This window comes from Budorcas taxicolor, chromosome X (genome assembly GCF_023091745.1).
Source record: "Budorcas taxicolor isolate Tak-1 chromosome X, Takin1.1, whole genome shotgun sequence".
NCBI lineage: Eukaryota > Metazoa > Chordata > Mammalia > Artiodactyla > Bovidae > Budorcas > Budorcas taxicolor.
The window spans coordinates 132,874,115-132,894,772 of NC_068935.1; positions in this window are offsets into that span (position 1 = coordinate 132,874,115).

The window sequence follows — 20,658 nt, forward strand, 5'->3', positions numbered from 1 at the left end:
AGATGGTCTTTAGTTCTTCTTCTCTTTCTGCCATACGGGTGGTGTCATCTGCATATCTGAGGTCATTGACATTTCTCCCAGCAATCTAGATTCCAGCTTGTGCTTTATCCAGCCCGCGTTTCTCATGATGTACTCTGCATAGAAGTTAAATAAGCAGGGTGACAATATATAGCCTTGACATACTCCTTTCCCTATTTGGAACCAGTCTGTTGTTCCATATCCAGTTCTAACTGTTGCTTCCTGACCTGCATACAGATTTCTTAAGGAGCAGGTCAGGTGGTCTGGTATTCCCATCTCTTTCAGAATTTTCCACAGTTTGTTGTGATCCACACAGTTTAAGGCTTTGGCATAGTCAATAAAGCAGAAGTAGATCTTTTTCTGGAACTCTCTTGCTTTTTCAATGATCCAGCAGATGTTGGCAATTTGATCTCTGTTCCTTTGCCTTTTCTAAAGCCAGCTTGAATATCTCAAAGTTCTCAGTTCACTTAATGTTGAAGCCTCACTTGGAGAATTTTCAGCATTATTTTGCTAGCATGTGAGATGAGTTCAATTGTGCGGTAGTTTGAAAATTCTTTGGCATTGCCTTTCTTTAGGACTGAAATGAAGACTGACCTTTTCCAGTCCTGTGGCCACTGCTGAGTTTTCCAAATTTGCTGGCATACTGAGTGCAGCACTTTAACACCATCATCTTTTAGGATTTGAAATAGCTCAACTGGAATTCCATCACCATATTGGCTAACCGAGTTTTGCCAAGAGAACGCACTGGTCACAGCAAACACCCTCTTCCAACAACACAAGAGGACAACTCTACACATAGACATCACCGGATAGTCAATACCAAAGATTATATTCTCTGCAGCCAAAGATGGAGAATCTCTATACAGTCAGCAAAACAAAGACCAGGAGCTGACTGTGGCTCAGATCGTGAACTCCTTATTGCCAAATTCAGACTAAAATTGAAGAAAGTAGGGAAAACCACTAGACCATTCAGTTCAGTTCAGTGCAGTTCAGTCTCTCAGTCATGTCCGACTCCTTGTGACCTCATGAATCGCAGCACGCCAGGCCTCCCTGTTAATCACCATCTCCCGGAGTTCATTCAGACTCACGTCCATCGAGTCTGTGATGCCATCCAGCCATCTCATCCTCGGTTGTCCCCTTCTCCTCCTGCCCCCAATCCCTCCCAGCATCAGAGTTTTTTCCAATGAGTCAACTCTTCTCATGAGGTGGCCAAAGTACTGGAGCTTCAACTTTAGCATCATTCCTTCCAAAGAAATCCCAGGGTTGATCTCCTTCAGAATGGACTGGTTGGATCTCCTTGCAGTCCAAGGGACTCTCAAGAGTCTTCTCCAACACCACAGTTCAAAAGCATCAATTCTTTGGTGCTCAGCCTTCTTCACAGTCCAACTCTCACATCCATACATGACCACAGGAAAAACCATAGCCTTGACTAGACGGACCTTAGTTGGCAAAGTAATGTCTCTGCTTTTGAATATGCTATCTAGGTTGGTCATAACCTTTCAGGAATCAAATCCCTTACAATTAAACAGTGGGAATGACAAACAGATTCAGGGGATTAGATCTGATAGACAGAATGCCTGAAGAACTATGGACAGAGGTTCATGACATTGAATAGGAGGCAGGGATCAAGATCATCGCCCCCAAAAAAAGAAATGCAAAAAGGCAAAATGGTTGTCTGAGGAGGCCTTACAAATAGCTGAGAAAAGAAGAGAAGCAAAAGGCAAAGGAGAAAAGGAAAGATATACTCATTTGAATGTAGAATTCCAAAGAATAGCAAGGAGACAAGAAAGCCTCCCTCAATGATCAATGCAAAGAAATAGAGGAGAAGAATAAAATGGGAAAGAGTAGAAATCTATTCAAGAAAACTAGAGACACCAAAGGATCTTTTCATGAAAAGATGGGCACAATAAAGGACAGAAATGGTCTGGACCTAACAGAAGCAGAAGATATTAAGAAGAGGTGGCAAGAATACACAGAAGAACTATACAAAAAAGATCTTCATGACCAAGATAATCACAATGGTGTGATCACTCACCTAGAGCCAGACATCCTTGAATGTGAAGTCAAGTGGACCTTAGGAAACATCACCATGAACAAACATACATTATCATATGTAAAATAGACAGCCAATGGGAATTTTCTGTATGACTCAGGGAACTCAAACCAGGGCTCTGTAACAACTTACAGGGGTGGGATGTGGAGGGAGGTGGGAGGGAGCTTCAAGAAGGAAGGGACATATGTATACCTATGGCTGATTCATGTTCATGTTTGGCAGAAATCAACACAATACTGTAAAGTAATTATCCTTCAATTAAAAATAAATGAATTTTTTTTTTAAAAAAGGTGTCCTCCAGTAGGTGAATGGATAAATAAACTATGGAATATCCACAATGGAATATTATTCAGTGCTAAACATAAATGAGCTATTAAGCCATGAAAAACACATGGAGAAAATTCATATAACTAAGTGAAAAAAGCCAATCAGAAAAGGCTACATACTGTATGATTCCACCTAGATGACACTGGAAAAAAAAGAACTATGGCAATAGTAAAATGATCAGTGGCTATCAGGGGTTATGGGGAGGAAGAGATGAATAGGCAGAGCACAGACGACTTTTAGGGCAGCTGCTAACTGAAATGATTACTGGTATTTGACAATCTAGTAGTTTCCTCAACATCTTTATATAGTATGCTTTATGTCACAATATCTTGGTTTATCAAAATCAAAATTCTATTAATCTTTTGCTACTTCAGATGAAGATTTAACCAACTTCCCTCACCCAAATTCCCAGAAGTCCTTCTTCCCAAAATTCTGCACATAGTCACATCTAAGGTAAGAGTTTTTCTCAAAATTATCCCATCAAAAATGAAGTCCTTATTAAGCCTTTCATATGACAGGCAGTCTCTCAATTACTTCATTTTGAATAGCAAAGTTCTATGTGGGGAAGATACATTAACCTGAAATGACCTCAGACAAACTCAGTCTGAAAGCTTACAGAGGTCACTTGACATGATATAGGGAAGGTAAATCAATTTAACACAGATTGAGTCATCATTTGTGAAGAAACAACTTCAGACTGCAGCTCTAGGTGCCACTGCATACAAGCTTTAAAAAAAAATCAGCTTATTACAATATATTAAGTGCTTATGTTGTGGAGCTTAATATACATTAGTTCAGTACAGTTCAGTTCAGTTCACTCAGTCATGTCTGATTCCTTGTGACCCCATGAATTGCAGCACGCCAGGGCTCCCTGTCCATCACCAACTCCGGGAGTTCACTCAGACTCACGACCATTGAGTCAGTGATGCCTTCCAACCATCTCATCCTCTGTTGTCCCCTTCTCCTTCTGACTCCAATCACTCCCAGCATCAGGGTGTTTCCAATGAGTCAACTCTTCGCATGAGGTGGCCAAAGTACTGGAGTTTCAGCTTTAGCATCATTCCTTCCAAAGAACACCCAGGACTGATCTCCTTTAGAATGGACTGGTTGGATCTCCTTGCAGTCCAAGGGACTCTCAAGAGTCTTCTCCAACACCACAGTTCAAAAGCATCAATTCTTTGGCACTCAGCCTTCTTCACAGTCCAACTCTCACATCCATACATGACTACTGGAAAAACCATAGCCTTGACTAGACGGACCTTAGTCGGCAAAGTAATGTCTCTGCTTCTGAATATGCTACCAAGGTTGGTCATAACTTTCCTTCCAAGGAGTAAGTGTCTTTTAATTTCATGGCTGCAGTCACCATCTGCAGTGATTTTGGAGCCCTCCAAAAAAAGTCTGACACTGTTCCCACTGTTTCCCCATCTATTTCCCATTTAGTGATGGGACCGGATGCCATGATCTTCGTTTTCTGAATGTTGAGCTTTAAGCCAACTTTTTCACTCTCCTCTTCCACTTTCATCAGGAAGCTTTTTAGTTCCTCTTCACCTTCTGCCATAAAGGTGGTGTCATCTGCATATCTGACGTTATTGATATTTCTCCCGGAAATCTTAATTCCAGCTTGTGCTTCTTCAAGCCCAGCGTTTCTCATGATGTACTCTGCATAGAAGTTAAATAAGCAGGGTGACAATTTTCCTATTTGCTGACCTTTTCCTATTTGAAACCAGTCTGTTGTTCCATGTCCAGTTCTAACTGTTGCTTCCTGACCTGCATACAGATTTCTCAAGAGGCAGGTCAGGTGGTCTGGTATTCCCATCTCTTTCAGAATTTTCCACAGTGTACTGTGATCCACACAGTCAAAGGCTTTGGCATAGTCAATAAAGCAGAAATAAATGTGTTTCTGGAACTCTCTTGCTTTTTCCATGATCCAGCAGATGTTGGCAATTTGATCTCTGGTTCCTCTGCCTTTTCTAAAACCAGCTTGAACATCAGGGAGTTCACAGTTCATGTATTGCTGAAGTCTGGCTTGGAGAATTTTGAGCATTACTTTACTAGCATGTGAGATGAGTGCAATTGTGCAGTAGTTTGAGCATTCTTTGGCATTGCCTTTCTTTGGGATTGGAATGAAAACTGACCTTTTCCAGTCCTGTGGCCACTGCTGAGTTTTCCAAATTGGCTGGCATATTGAGTATAGCACTTTCCCAGCATCATCTTTCAGGATTTGAAATAGCTCAACTGGAATTCCATCACCTCCACTAAATTATTTGTAGTGATGCTTTCTAAGGCTCACTTGACTTCACATTCCAAGATGTCTGGCTCTAGATGAGTGATCACACCATCGTGATTATCTTGGTCATGAGGATCTTTTTTGTACAGTTCTTCTGTGTATTCTTGCCTCCTCTTCTTAATATCTTCTGCTTCTGTTAGGTCCATACCATTTCTGTCCTTTATCGAGCCCATCTTTGCATGAAATGTTCCCTTGGTATCTCTAATTTTCTTGAAGAGATCTCTAGTCTTTCCCATTCTGTTGTTTTCCTCTGTTTCTTTGCATTGATCACTGAGGAAGGCTTTCTTATCTCTCCTTGCTATTCTCTGGAACTCTGCATTCAGATGCTTATATCTTTCCTTTTCTCCTTTGCTTTTGGTTTTTCTTCTTTTCACAGCTATTTGTAAGGCCTCCTCAGACAGCCATTTTGCTTTTTTGCATTTCTTTTCCATGGGGATGGTCTTGATTCCTGTCTCCTGTACAATGTCACGAACCTCCATCCATAGTTCATCAGGCACTTTATCTATCAGATCTAGTCCCTTAAATCTTTTTCTCACTTCCACTGTATAATCATAAGGGAATTGATTTAGGTCATACCTGAATGGTCCAGTAGTTTCCCCTGCTTTCTTCAATTTAAGTCTGAATTTGGCAATAAGGAGTTCATGATCTGAGCCACAGTCAGCTCCTGATCTTGTTTTTGCTGACCGTATAGAGCTTCTCCATCTCTGGCTGCAAAGAATATAATCAATCTGATTTCAGTGTTGACCACTGGTGATGTCCATATGTAGAGTGTTCTCTTGTGTTTTAGGAAGAGGGTGTTTGCTATGACCAGCGCATTCTCTTGGCAAAACTCTATTAGCCTTTGCCCTGCTTCATTCCATATTCCAAGGCCAAATTTGCCTGTTACCCCAGGTGTTTCTTGACTTCCGACTTTTGCATTCCAGTCCCCTATAATGAAAAGGACATCTTTTTGGGGTGTTGGTTCTAAAAGGTCTTGGAGGTCTTCATAGAAACGTTCAACTTCAGCTTCTTCAGCATTACTGGTTGGGGCATAGACTTGGATTACTATGATATTGAATGGTTTGCCTTGGAAACGAACAGAGATCATTCTGTCATTTTTGAGACTGCATCCAAGTACTGCATTTCAGACTCTTTTGTTGACCATGATGGCTACTCCATTTCTTCTGAGGGTTTCCTGCCCGCAGTAGTAGATATAATGGTCATCTGAGTTAAATTCACCCATTCCAGTCCATTTTAGTTCACTGATTCCTAGAATGTCAACGTTCACTCTTCCCATCTCCTGTTTGACCACTTCCAATTTGCCTTGATTCATGGACCTAACTTTCCAGGTTCCTATGCAATACTGCTCTTTACAGCATTGGACCTTGCTTCTATCACCAGTCACATCCACAGCTGGGTATTGTTTTTACTTTGGCTCCATCCCTTTATTCTTTCTGGAGTTTTCTCCACTCTTCTCCAGTAGCATATTGGGCACCTACCGATCTGGGGAGTTTCTCTTTCAGTATCCTATCATTTTGCGTTTTCATACTATTCATGGGGTTCTCAAGGAAAGAATACTAAAGTGATTTGCCATTCTCTTCTCCAGTGGACCACATTCTGTCAGACCTCTCCACCATGACCCACCTGTCTTGGGTGGGCCCACACGGCATGGCTTAGTTTCTATGAGTTAGACAAGGCTGTAGTCCATGTGATTAGATTGACTAGTTTTCTGTGATTATGGTTTCAGTGTGTCTGCCCTCTGATGCCCTCTTGCAACACCTACCCTCTTACTTGGGTTTCTCTTACCTTGGACGTGAAGTGCGCCGGCTGCAATGGACGGCGCAGAAGCACCTCAGCTGTGACGGACCATGCAGAAGCATGGCCGAGAGGATCTATCCCTCGCCCAAGGTCAGGGGCGACAGCCGAAAGGAGCTACCCCACGTCTGAGATCAGGGGAGGCGGCCGAGAGGAGCTACCCCACATCCGTGGTCAGGGGAGGTAGCCGAGAGTGCCTGGTTGTGACGGTGCAGGAGCGGCCGAGAGGAGCTACCCCATGTTTGAGGTCCGGGGCACTGGTGAGGAGATACCCCTCATCCAAAGTAAGGAGCAGCTATGCTTTTCTGGAGCAGCCGTGAAGAGATACCCCACATCCAAGGTAATACACATTAATACATGAATTATGATAAAATTTATATTGGCGGCATCACACTCAGATTCAAAGAGTGCTATGAACAATTGGAAGTGAGCATGGCACTGTTTTCAAGCAGCTCTATCTAGAGAAGTGTACGTCCATGTGCATGTATGGGAGTTTGAAAAAAAAAGCATCATCAAATGTGAGAATGAAAAAAGAATCTAGGTGGAATTCCACCCATTTATTTCCCTGGTGGTGCAATGGTTAAGATTTGTCACTGCCACTGTCACGGCCTGAGTTTTATTCCTGGCCCAGGAAGTTAGATTTCTCAAGCCACACAGCATAGCCAAAAAAAAAAGGGGGGGGGGCATTTTGTAAAACAGTATATTTGATATAATAAAATGTTTAGAATACATGTTTAAAATATGTATTTATATAATTAAAGTTTAACTGAAATATGATAGGTAGACATTTGGCCAAAATACTGGGTATTTTTATACTAGTTTGAACCATTTTACTTGCCAGATTCAACCATTTGTGACCTACAAAATATGAAAACAACATACATTTCAAACTGTGTTAAAAGCATACTGCTCAATAATAAAAAGACAAATAATATAATTTTTTAAATATGTAAAGGATTTAAATAGACATTTCTTCACAGTAGATACACAAATGGCCAATGAGCACACAAAAAGAAGTTCAACATTATTAGTCATTAAAGAAATAAAAATCAAAACCACCAGGAGATACCACTTCATACCACTAACTTATATGCAGAGTACATCATGTGAAATGCCAGGCTGGATGAAGCACAAGCTAGAATCAAGATTGCCGGGAGAAATATCCATAACCTCAAATATGCAGATGACACCACCCTTATAGCAGAAAGTGAAGAGAAACTAAAGAGCCTCTTGATGAAGGTTAAAGAGGAGAGTGAAAAAGCTGACTTAAAACTCAACATTCAAAAAACTAAGATCATGGCATCCAGTCCCAACACTTCATGGCAAATAGATGGGGAACCAATGGGAACAGTGACAGACTTTATTTTCTTGGGCTCCAAAATCACTGCAGACAGTTACTGCAGCCATGAAATTAAAAGACAATTGTGCCTTGGAAGAAAAGCTATGACAAACCTAGACAGAGTATTTAAAAGCAGAGACATTATTTTACTGACAAAGGTCCGTCTAGTCAAAGCTATGATTTTTCCAGTAGTCATGTATGGATGTGAGAGTTGAACCATAAAGAAGACTGAGTGCCAAAGAATTCATGCCTTCAAACTGTGGTGTTGGAGAAGACTCTTGAGAGTCCCTTGGATAGCAAGGAGATCAAATCAGTCAATCCTAAAGGAAATTAACCCTGAATATTCAGTGGGAGGACTGTAGCTGAACCTGACGCTCCAATACTTTGGCCACCTGATGCAAAGAGCCGATTCATTGGAAAAGACCCTGATGCTGGGAAAGATTGAAGGCAGGAGGCGAAGGGGACAACAAATGACAAGATTGTTGGATGGCATCACCAGCTGAATGGACACAAGTTTGAGCAAACTCCAGGAGATGGTGAAGGACAGGGAAGCCTGGTGTGCTGCAGTCCATGGAGTCGCAAAGAGTTGGACATGACTGAGCGACTGAACAACAGCAACCCACTAGAATGGCTAGAATCAAAAGACGGATAATAACAAGAGTTGGTAAGGTGGAGAAACTAACCCTCATACACTGCTAATGACTATGTAAACTGGTATAGCCACTTTGGGGAAGAGTTTGACAGTTGCTCAAAAAGTCAAAACCAAAGTTCCCATATAACCCAGTAATATCATCCCTAGGTAAATATCTAAGAAAAGTGAAAACATATGTTCATACAAAGAATTGTGCACAGATGTTCACAGCAGCATTATCTGTAATAGCCCTAAAGTGGAAATAACCCAAATGTCCATCAACTGACATAAACAAAATGTGGTCTATCAATACAGTAGAATATTATTCAGACATAAAAAGGAATGAAGTATTCATACATGTAACACATGGATAAAGCCTAAAAACATTATACATGTAACACATGGATAAACCCTAAAAACATTATACCAAGTGAAAGAAACCAAACAAAGAGAGCCATTATATGATTCCATTTATATGAAATGTCTAGAGTAGGCAAATCTGTAGGGACAGAAAGTAGATTAGTAGTTACCAGGGGCTGAGGAAAGGGGAGTGACTCCTAAAGGGTATTATTTTTCTTTTTGATAAAATGTTCTGGAGCTAGACAGTACAGTTGTTGCACAACTTTGTGAATATACTAAAAACTACTGAATCGTAAACTTTCAAAGAGTGAATATTATGGCATTTGAATTATACCTTAATGATTTAAAAAAGAAGCAACATTTTCCAGATTTTCAGAGGGGACTGGCATTTACACAGGATTGACTTTTAGGTGTTGGTGTTATTTTCTTGGGTTTTTCTTCTAATCAGCAACAGGGAGGTTGGGAGAGGCCATAATTACAGACTAAAGTATGAAATGAGATTTTGTTTCTTCCTCTCTATATTGTGGTATGAAAAAATTCTGACCCCATGATATGCATAAAGATCTAGCCTTCCAGTTCTCTTAATTCTTTTTTTAAAATCTGGTAACAGTAGGCTGGCAGTCCTGTATGAAAACTAGCCTCTCAGTTCAATAGCAACAGGAGCAGCCCACCTTATTATTCTATTCTATTTTATTTTTCAAAATTGAACTATAGTTGATTTACAATGTTGTGCCAATCTCTGCTATACAGCAAAGTGACTCAGTTTTACACATATATACATTATTTTTTTTCAATATTCTTTTCCATTATGGTTTATCCCAGGAAACTGGATATAGTTCCCTGTGCTATGGAGTAGGACCTTGTTATTTATCCATTCTAAATGTAATAGTTTGCATCTGCTAACCCCAAACTCCCATTTTACCCCCCACCTTGGCAAGCACGAGTCTGATCTCTATTTCTATAACCATGTTTTGTAGATCGGTTTATTTGTGTCATATTTTAGATTCCACATATAAGTGATACTACATAGTATTTGTCTTTCTGATTTACTTCACTTAGTATGAGAGTCTCTAGCGCATCCATGTTGTTGCAAATGGCATTATTTTGTTCTTTTTTAGGGCTGAGTAGTATTCCCTTGTATATATGTACTACATCTTCTTTATCCATTCCTCTATTGATGAACACTTAGGTTGATTCCATGTCTTGGCTATTGTGAATAGTGCTGCTATGTATATAGGGGTGCATGTATCTTTTTGAATCATGTTTTTGTCCAGATATATGAGAGGAGTGGGACTACTGTGTCATATGGTAGCTTTATTTTAGTTTTCTGAGGAACCTCCATACTGTTCTCCATAGTAGTGGGGGCCCACTTCAGATGGGATACTCATTCTCCAGTTTGCCATGCCCCCTCCTCAACAATTATCACCCACTCACATCACCTACCTAGTTCTGAATATATTTGAATTTGCAATTCCTGGTCAAATGGTCCATTCTAAAAATTAAATTTCAATAAGCAGTGCTTATATTGGCTTCAGTTAGGAATGTGTTTAGCTGCAAATAACAAACATCTAAACAACAATACCTTAAACACTTAGGAGTTTATTTCAAGACATCTGGAAGTAGGTAGTCATTGAAGCTCGATCAAGAGCTCATTGATACTAAGATCTCCATGTTGTAGAGGCTACCAGCTGTCTATCAAATATTATTTTATCTTTTCTGAGTTACATGAACCTTGAGATTATTTAGAAGGATGATATAACAAGCTAAAAATGAAATTTCCTGTGGCTCAGCTGGTAAAGAATCCACCTGCAATGCGGAAGACCTGGGTTCGATCCCTGGGTTGGGAAGATCCCCAGGAGAAGGGAATGGGTACCCACTCCAGTATTCTGGCCTGGAGAATTCCATGGACTGTATAGTTCATGGGGTTGCAAAGAGTTGGACACGACTGAACAACTTTCACTTTCACTTTACAATTAGGAGTATTTCAGAAAGCTCCTTATCAGTGAGATATAAATAAAAGTCACTGAAGGGAACTTCCAGGAAGGCAATTTTAAAGGGTTCACACAGCTGGCATATGCCTTCATTTCTCTTTGCTGTTCTCCTTCTTTATGCCTGAAATGAAACTATGATGGCTGGAGCTCTGGCTGCCATTTTGAGAAGAGAGGGATCAGGAAGACAAAGTACAAAATCTAAAGAGTATCTGTCCCTGGTTAAATCATATAACCACCATAACAGTCTTGGACTCCAGACTTAATAAAAACTGTCATTTAAGCCATCCTTTTACAGGTTTTTATTACTAGCAGTTGAATGTAGTTTCTGATTGATATACTGCCAGTGTATCTATAGCTCCTTTGGCTTTTCCACTAAAATATTTAAATTGCTGCTGCCTTGCTCATGACAAGAATATGGAGAAGGGGGAAAGGATCTGTCACAGGTTCAGCTTTTGTGTTCACTGAAAGCACTGGGCATTATTCAGGCACAAAGGATATCTTATCTAGTTGTGGTTGAAATTAGGAGCACACAAATTTTTCATTGACTATGTACATACTACTACACTTCCTATTAAGGAAGTTTTGCTAGTTAGGACAAAGATGGCATATATGCAAAACACCCATTGGAGCTCAGAATATACCACTAATGCTCTAGTCCAGGTTCTTTCAATTCCATGTTCCCAACTACCCTGTGCTCTGGAATGACTCAGTTTTCTTACCTACTTTCAAACTAAAGCAAAACACTCACTGCAACAGTACATAGATGTAAATGCACCGAAACCATGTGGCCATGAGTGTTCAGTAAGATATAGGTTCATCCAATTCACAATAACTTCCATGTGGAAACAGCCTATATATCCAGAGACAATGAATGGATAAAGAAAATGTGGCCTATTTATACAATGGAGTATTCAGTTCAGTTGCTCAGTCGTGTTTGACTCTTTGTGACCCCATGGACAGCATTATGCCAGGCCTCCCTGTCCATCACCAACTCCCGCAGTTTACTCAAATTCATGTCCACTGAGTTGGTGATGCCATCCAACCATCTCATCCTCTGTCGTCCCCTTCTCCTCCTGCCTTCAATCTTTCCCAGCATCAGGGTCTTTTCCAAGGAGTCAGTTCTTTGCATCAAGTGACCAAACTATTGCAGTTTCAGCTTCAGCATCAGTCCTTCCAATGAATATTCAGGACTGATTTTTTTTAATATAGAATTTTTTTTACCATTTATCATTTATTTATTATTATTTTTATTTAAAATATTGTATTGGTTTTTTTAATGGAATATTAGTCAGCCTTAAAAAATAAGGAAATCATGGAAATGGGACCACATGAATGAACATGGCGGACATTATGCTAAGAAAAATAAGCCAGTCACAAAAAGACAAATACTCTATGATTTCATTTATATGAGAAAGTGAGAGTAGTCAAACCCATAGAGGCAGAGAGTTGACTGGTGATTGCCAGGCACTGAGAGGAGGGGGAAACAAGGAGAAGCTACTCAATGGATATAAGGTTTCAAATACAAAAGATGAATAAGTTCCAGAGCTTTGCTGTACAACACAGGACCGGAGTTAACAATAATGTATTGTGCACTTAAAAAAGTGTTAAAAGAGTAGACTGCATGTTAAATGTTCTTACTGTAATAAAAAAAAATGTTAAGTTAGATTTAGCCAGATAACTGGAAAAATATGTATGTAAGTGTATATATATAAACATATAATTTCCTCCTATATGAAAACCCAGCAGCTAAAAAGATCCCATAAGCCATAATAAAGATCGAAGTTGTTGCAACTAAGATTCAGTGAAGCCAAAGAAATAAATATTTTTTAAAAATAAATGAAAACACAGAAATTTTAAATTCTTATAGTAAACTCAACACAGCCCAGGAATACATCTTTTTTTCAGACCCAGTTTAAGCCATGCTGTCCTGAATAGTTAATGATGTCTCCCTCATATCTTTCTTTGAACCTTATATGTGCCTTTCTCACTGTGCTTGTCATTTTGTGATATACTTCTTTGTTTTCTCATCTTTTCTTACTTGTCTAGGAGCCTTTTGAGGTCAGCAACTGTTCTTCTCTATTTCCTTACAGATAAATCTAATTACTTACCACTGGATAAATGTTCTAAAAATACTGGTTGCTTTGAATGAAGCTCTAGATAAAACTCATCACACTTTGAAGGAGGCCCATCAGTATAATAAATCTGAAATTCTCTGTACTTGCATTTGTGCACAGAGAAGGCAATGGCACCCCACTCCACTACTCTTGCCTGGCAAATCCCATGGACAGAGGAGCCTGGTAGGTTGCAGTCCAGGGGGGTGCTAGGAGTCGGACACGACTGAGCGACTTCACTTTCACTTTTCACTTTCATGCATTGGAGAAGAAATGGCACCCCACTCCAGTATTCTTGCCTGGAGGATCCCAGGGACGGGGGAGCCTGGTGGGCTGCCGTCTATGGGGTCGCACAGAGTCGGACAGGACTGAAGCGACTTAGCAGCAGCAGCAGCAGCATTTGTGCAACACACACAAAAAGGAAAACCCACTAAAAAGTACTCAAGCCTCAAGAACTTGACTTTGACGACCTGCAAAGAAGACCAAAGAGGGCATCTTGTTCTCTTTGATGGGTATTTATTATTTATCCTTCTTATCAGAACCCATAGATTTTGTTCATCCTTCCAGTTCCATCAGCACCAAGAGGCATAAAAGTCCCCTAATGTCTTTGGCGCCCCCTTCCCAGCCTTCTATTTTAGGGCAGAGCCAATGATGTCATTTACAGAGAGGCTTGCCAGGCTCTGCATATGGTTTGTAATATAAATAGATCACATCTTACGCATATCAGCAAGACAGAGGAGGCTTGCCCTCCCCAAAGTCTGCTGAAGTAGAAATTCTCAACAGAAAAGTAGGCAAGCCACCTCTACTTTATACTTCTCAGGGAATTTAAGGATGTGTTGGGCAAAGATTTCAATCTCTGGCAAATTTAGATGAATCCTGGACTATCCAAAGATAAAATATGCCCAAACTAAAGATAAATGATAATCCTGTTTCATTTCAGACTTCTTCCTTCCATTGGGCTTTGTGACTGCATAGTTAATATCAATTTATGTTCATGGTCTGGATTATAACCTATTGCATTAGCTTCAACATATATTGATTAGATTTTGTTTTGTTGTTTATAAATAAAACCTGATAATTGGGCTTACTCATGAGAGGAGTTGCCATTAAAATAAAAATAAACCACTATGCTTCTGAGCAACAAATTGTCACAAACAGGCAATCTTTCCAATCTATTTCAACACCTAATTATTTTTTTCTTTTTAACACTTGTTATTTGAAAAAGTTTAACACTCATAAGAAGCTACAAAAATAATATAGACATCTGTGTACCCTCTACCCAGCTTGTCCCAGTGGGAACATCTTTAGTACCTATAGTCCATTGCCAAAACCAGGAAACTGACACTGAGACAATATACTGACATTAACTCAACTAATAATCCTATTTGGATTCCACTCCTTTGTCTCACTTTTTTGGAGGTAAGAGTGCAGTGTCTAGTTCTGTGGCATTTTATTACGTTTAGACATGTATAATCACCACCACAACCAGGATAGACATTATTATTATTATTAAACATCTATGGGAGCCCAGCTATGCACAAAGGACTGTTAGGTGCGTTTATTTAACAATTTCATGAGGTAAATTTATTGTCTCCATTTTGGAGAAAGAAGACTTAAATAAAAAGGAAAAAGCAGACATTTCCCCGTTTTTTCATCTTTTAGTATCAGGCGTGTGGCAAAGAGACACTCCTGTCTAATGATGCTAAATTCAATGTGAGGGATTTATTTTTTTTAACTTTTATAATCAATCTTTCTTAAGTCATAGCTCTCCAATTTTCAAATGTATTAAGTTCACAGAATCTATTCACTTCTTAAAAATACCACCATTAGGCACGAAGTAAGGGAAGAGATAAAAGAGAGTCCATTCTACAGTTCAGGATGGCAAAAGCTCCAAGTCTTAAGTCACTTTTGCTTTTCCTCAAAACCACAGCAACTCTATTTCTGTTATTTTTTCTCTTGCACCCAGACAATAGTGTTTTTGTCCTCTGAGGATTATTCTAAAAATAAGAGGTGAAAGAAGAAGAAACACGTTAAGGTCTCTATCTTTGGTTTCTAAACATTACTTTTAACCTCCTATTTAGGTTAACTGCCATTCCCTACCAGAAAACGCTCTGTCCACTGCACTATCTTCAGATTCCACGCAGCTGGAAAATGCACCTGGCCTTAGTGCTTCCTGTGCCCCTGGCCCTTCCACCACCACTGGGGGGCTCACAGAGGAAATATGGCGGAGCTCACCGGGGCTAGGGCACATTACTTCCTGACTAATTTTCACCTCTGCCTTTCAGCAACCATTCAGTCAAGTCCAGCCTAAGCAAGTTGGGACCTCACATAGGAGTTTTCTTCCTACCTCCCTGGCCTCTCCTTCTCAGTCTCTTTTCCCATCTCCTTCTCTTCTTTCTGACCTTCAAAGCTCTTGGAGACCAACCTCAGTCTTTTCCCTAAAATACTGATACTCTACCAAGGGTGATTTTTCACCCCAGGGGCCAATTGGGATTGTCAGTAGACATTTTTAGTTGAGGGACAGGGTGGGAGGGGGCAGGGTGAGAGGTGTGCTAAGGGTATCTAGTGGGTAGAGGCCAGAGACGCTGATGAATACCCTACAATGTATCTTGTGGGACAGAAGAGTCCCTGCAACAAAGAATTCTCCCACTTCAAGTGTCTGTCACTGTGGATTCCCAGGCAGCTCAGTGCTAAAGAATCCACCCTCCAATGCAAGAGCCACAGGAGAGGCAGGTTCAATCCCTTGGTTGGAAAGATCCCCTGGAGAAGGAAATGGCAGCCCACTCCAGTATTCCTGCTGGGAAAATCCCATGGACAGAGGCACCTGGTGGGCTACATCCATGGGGAATCAGAGAGCCAGACACGACTGAGCAACTGAGCACAAGCACAGGCACACAGGGTCGTCCCCGCGTTATAAAGTCTTGCCCTAAAGATCTTACTCAGTGCCACACTATACCCAGATTCAGTCTGCATGCTGCTGACTCCCAAGTTTCAATCGCCAGTCCTGTCTTCTCCCCCATCTCCAGGTGCTTATACACAACTGCCTCCACTTAAATCTATCACGTGCTTCAAACTTAACTTGTTCACAACCGAATGTACTGGCATCCACAAACCCGTTTCTCCCCTAGTCCTTCCCATACTGATGATAAAACCATGCAAAGTAGTCATCTTAGACCCAAAATCTGACTGCAGGAACACTCTGATTAGGATCAAAGAACAGTGGAGCTGTGAGGGATTTCATTTGGGAGATGAGGAGAGCAAGACTCAGAAGTTTTGCAATGTCCCTACATCTACACATTTCACTTGATAGAAGAGCTAGAATGAGAAAGACTGTTTCCTTCAGCCAAGTAAGCTGACTTGGCTCCCTTGGGTAAAATACATAGCTCAGTTGCATTCTCTTTTTTCAGAAGTCAATGTAAACAGCTTCATACAATGCAGGTTCAGCAAATCACAGCCCAAGGGCCAATCCGGGGCTGCCACCTGTTTTTGTATGGCCCATGGACAGAATGATTTTACCACCTTGAAATATTTGGTGGGGGGGGGGGGGCGGAATTCAAAGAACAACAATAATGTATGACATATGAAACTGACATTAAAAACAAATGTTAGTGTCTGTGAATCAAGTGTGACTGGGACACAGACACATTCATTAATGTTTTATCTATGGCTGCCTTCATGCTACAGAGCTGAATTGAGAAGCTGCAACAGTCACTGTATGAAGGGCAAAGCTGAAAATACCTGGCCCTTTATAGAACAAGGTTAGTGACCTCAGTACATTAAGAGTCCAAATTAAACAAACAAACATGAATTTCAGTTTCATCTCAATCAGTAATGTGATTTTTGACTATGTTTCAACGTCTATGAGCCTCATGTTGAATAAGAGTAACGATACTTCGCTTAAAGGATTGTTTAGGAGTATTAGAAGTAATGCTTGTAATGATCTGGAGTATACTAGGAGGAACTCAACAAATACTAGCAATAATAATAATAATACTTACTAATACTATTATTACCACAAACTTTACCCCTCAAAATGTCCTCTTTGGTACACTTTGAGAGATTTTGTGTCAAATGCCTTCTGAAATCCAGGCAAACATGGAACTTATAAGTCCTAGCCCTTTTCATCCATTAGTTGCATGATAACAGAACAAGTACCCATCACATTATGTTTTTTGGAGGGTGGTTAATATCTTTACAACTCATATGACATTGTGCCTAATTGTGAATTCCCTGAGTTTTCTGGAAAAATCATCTCCTGAGTAATAAAGGTGACACTACCTGAACGAGAAAACCATCGAGACCTACTCCATCCTTTTTCCAACCTTCTTATCCCAAGACTGTCAGAAAATAAGTTTAGTTAACAGAAAACAGGGAAACCAACATTAAGTTAGTGAAGAGCATGTAGAAACAGTCCCCAAACCCCCAGGACCCCACTTTTTCAGATTTCCCAGAGGGCACTGCGTGTGGCCGGAGAGGCAGAGCCTGGCTGTGATTTTGGAACTGCCATCCCCTACAAGCTTCCAAAGATAAGAGACGGGAGCATGGTTGACACTCACCTTGCCCATGGCTGCCCTCGGGGCCTTGACCTCAGCCCTGGCCACATCCAGTCCTGCAGGAGACTCTGCCATCCCTGGGGGCTTCTCGGCCTCAGGCTTGCCTCCTGGCTTACATCTCATTCCTGGAGTGGAAAAGAGGTCAAGTCTAACTCTTTTTCTTTGTGTGACCCCATCCTTTCCCCCTCTCACATCCCGCCATTTTCTCCGACTCTCCAGGTATTTTGGCTAAGCACAGGGTCCTTTCCAGCCTCCTCACACTTTCTCCTTCCACTGGACTGCCCCTTTCTATGGTACCTTCTGGGATGATCCACATTTCTCATGAGTGACAAGACGTCATCTTGCTAATTAACATACGGCCTAATTATGGTGGTGTTACACTTTAGGAGACAGAATTAAAGCTGAAGTGACCTAAGTAATTAGGAGAGGCAGACAGACAAACGAAAGCAGCAGCAGTACCGTGGGGGTGGCCATGACCTGGCCGCGTCCTGTGAGGCTGAGCACCACAGGCCGAGCCTCAGGTGCGTGGACACCTCGGGATCGGCGCCAAGCTGGGTGCTGTGGTACCTGCTTGGAGGTAGCATCCCCATGTAGGGCAAGATGGGATTTTCTTTCCTCCTCCTTCTCTTTATCCTTTCCCTGGCACCGAGGTGCCTCTTGATAAGATAGAGTAAATGAATCAGAAAAATGCACGCCCACAAAGATGAATTTTCATCCCATGCTACAGAAGAGACAGGACTGACAGCTTAATTGCTGTGCTGAGGGTAAAGCTGCTAGGAAGTAGTCCCTACTCTGCTAGGAAATCTGGCCAAAAACTAGGACAAATGAGGACAGGAGGTGTGCATTCTGGGTTCCCCCAGAAGTTGACCTGGGGTCACGAATGTGAGTACAAGCCGTTTATTTGGGAGGCGCTCTAACAAGCACTGGCAGGGAGTGAGAAAATGAGACCGAGGAGGGAAAGAAGGCAATAGAAGGTATGTTAACAAGCAAGCCCTGCAGCTCAACTTGGCTGGGCAAGTGGGAGAGACAGGAGAACAGAGGTCAGCGAACTTTTCTTATAAAGGGCAGAGAGTAAATATTTCAGGCTTTGGGAGCCATGGAATGTCTGTCACGATGACTCAATTCTGCCATTGTAGCCAGAGACAATATGTAAATGAATGGATATGTCTGTGTCTCAGCAAAACATTATTTGCAAAACCAGGCAGTCAACCCAATGGCTGTAGTTTGTCAACCTGTTGCTATTTAAGTGTTTCTCAAACTCTCGTGGTGAAGGACCCATTTTTTTTTAAATGTCCAATCCATTGAACAAGACTTTTGTAAATACAACAAAAATGAATCACTGGAAAAGCAAAATTTAAAAAACAGGCATACAAAGTATAAATCTTTTAAAATTAATTAAAATCAAAAGACACAGAATATCTTGGTCTAGTTGCTTTAGGAAGTTTCTAAATGCCCACTCTGAACTTCTGCTAAGTTATCACAGAAAGGTGGAGTCCTTGATCTCAGCCAAGGCCCTCACTACAGTTTATAGCCCCACAGTCTCTCTTACTAGGTGAGGAGGCCGGGACTATTACCCACTGATATTTCTATTGTTATCAAGGGCTGCTCCCCAGCACATCAATTCCTGGTCCTTCTAGCCTGTCTGGCAAATGGACCATGTACATTTCTGCCATCTGAGGAGAGGCACAGGGAGGTGCTCCAGGTAGGAAGTTGAAGGTGAGTATGGGAATGGTGAGGACCAAGAGGTCACTGGCAGGTCACTGGCAGGCCACTTTCGGCATCACTACAGTGTGATAGAATAGAAAGATCATGGGCTTGGAATGCAAACAAATTGAGATAAAAGTCCTGGTTCAGCCACTTAACTTCTCTGTTTCTACATTTTCTTGTCTGAAAAATGAGTATAATATGGTGACGGTTGGACATTGTTATTTTTTTGCTATTGTTGCTGCTGTTAAAGACTGTATTTATTTTTTTAGAGCAGTTTCAGGTTCACAGCAAAATTGAGAATAAGGTATTGATACAAAGAATTCCAATATACTTCCCACCCCATACAAGCATAGTGAAGTCATTCAGTCATGTCTGACTCTTTGCAATCCCATGGACTGTAGCCTACCAGGCTCCTTTGTCCATGGAATTTTCCAGGCAAGAGTATTGGAGTGGGTTTCCATTTCCTTCTCCAGGGGATCTTCCTGACCCAGGGATTGAACCCAGGTCTCCTGCATTGCAGACAGACGTTTTACCTTCTGAGCCACCAGTGAAGCCCACCCATACATGCATAACCTTTCCCATTAGCAACATCCCATCAGAGTGACACATTTGTTACAACTAATGAACCTACACTGACACAGCATAATTACCCAGAGTCCATAGTTTCCATTAGGGTTCAACTCTTGGTGTGGTACTTATGGTATGTATCTATCATCATAGTATTATACAAAGTATTTTCACTGCCATAAAAATCTTCCTTGCCCTGCCTGTTCATCCTTCCCTCCCCTCAACCCTTGGCACCACTGCTCTTTTCACTGTCTCCATAGTTTTGCCTTTTCAGAATGTCAACTAGTTGGAATAATCTTTTCAGACTGATTTCTAACACTCATGCATGCATCTAAGGTGGAACATGCATTTAAGGTGTCTCCGTGGCTTTTCATGGCTAGATAGCTCACTTTCTTTTTTAGTACTGAATATTCTACTGTCTGAAACTACCACTGTTTATTCACCCATTCACCTTTTGAAGGGCATCTAGGTTGCTTCCAAGTTTTGGCACTTATGAATAAAGCTGCTGTAAACATCTGTGTGCAGGCTTTTGTGTAGACATAAGTTTTTAGCTCCTTTGGGTAAATACCAAGGAACACAATTGCTGGATTATATGGTAAGAGTGTATTTACTTTTGTGAGAAACTACCACACTGTCTTCCAAAATGGCTGTTCCCTCCAACCAGTGAATGAGAGTTCCTGTTGCTCCATGACCTTGTCAACATTTGGTGTTTGTCAGTATCTAAATTTTGGCCATTTTAACAGGTATCTAGCAGTCTCTCATTTTTGTTTTAATTGCATTTCCCTGATGATATATGATGTGGAACACCTTTTCATATGCTTATTTGCCATCTGTATGTGTTCTTTGGTGAAGTGTGTTAAGGTCTTAGGCCTATTTTTTAAAAAGGATTGTTTATATTCTGACTGTTGAGTTTTAAGAGT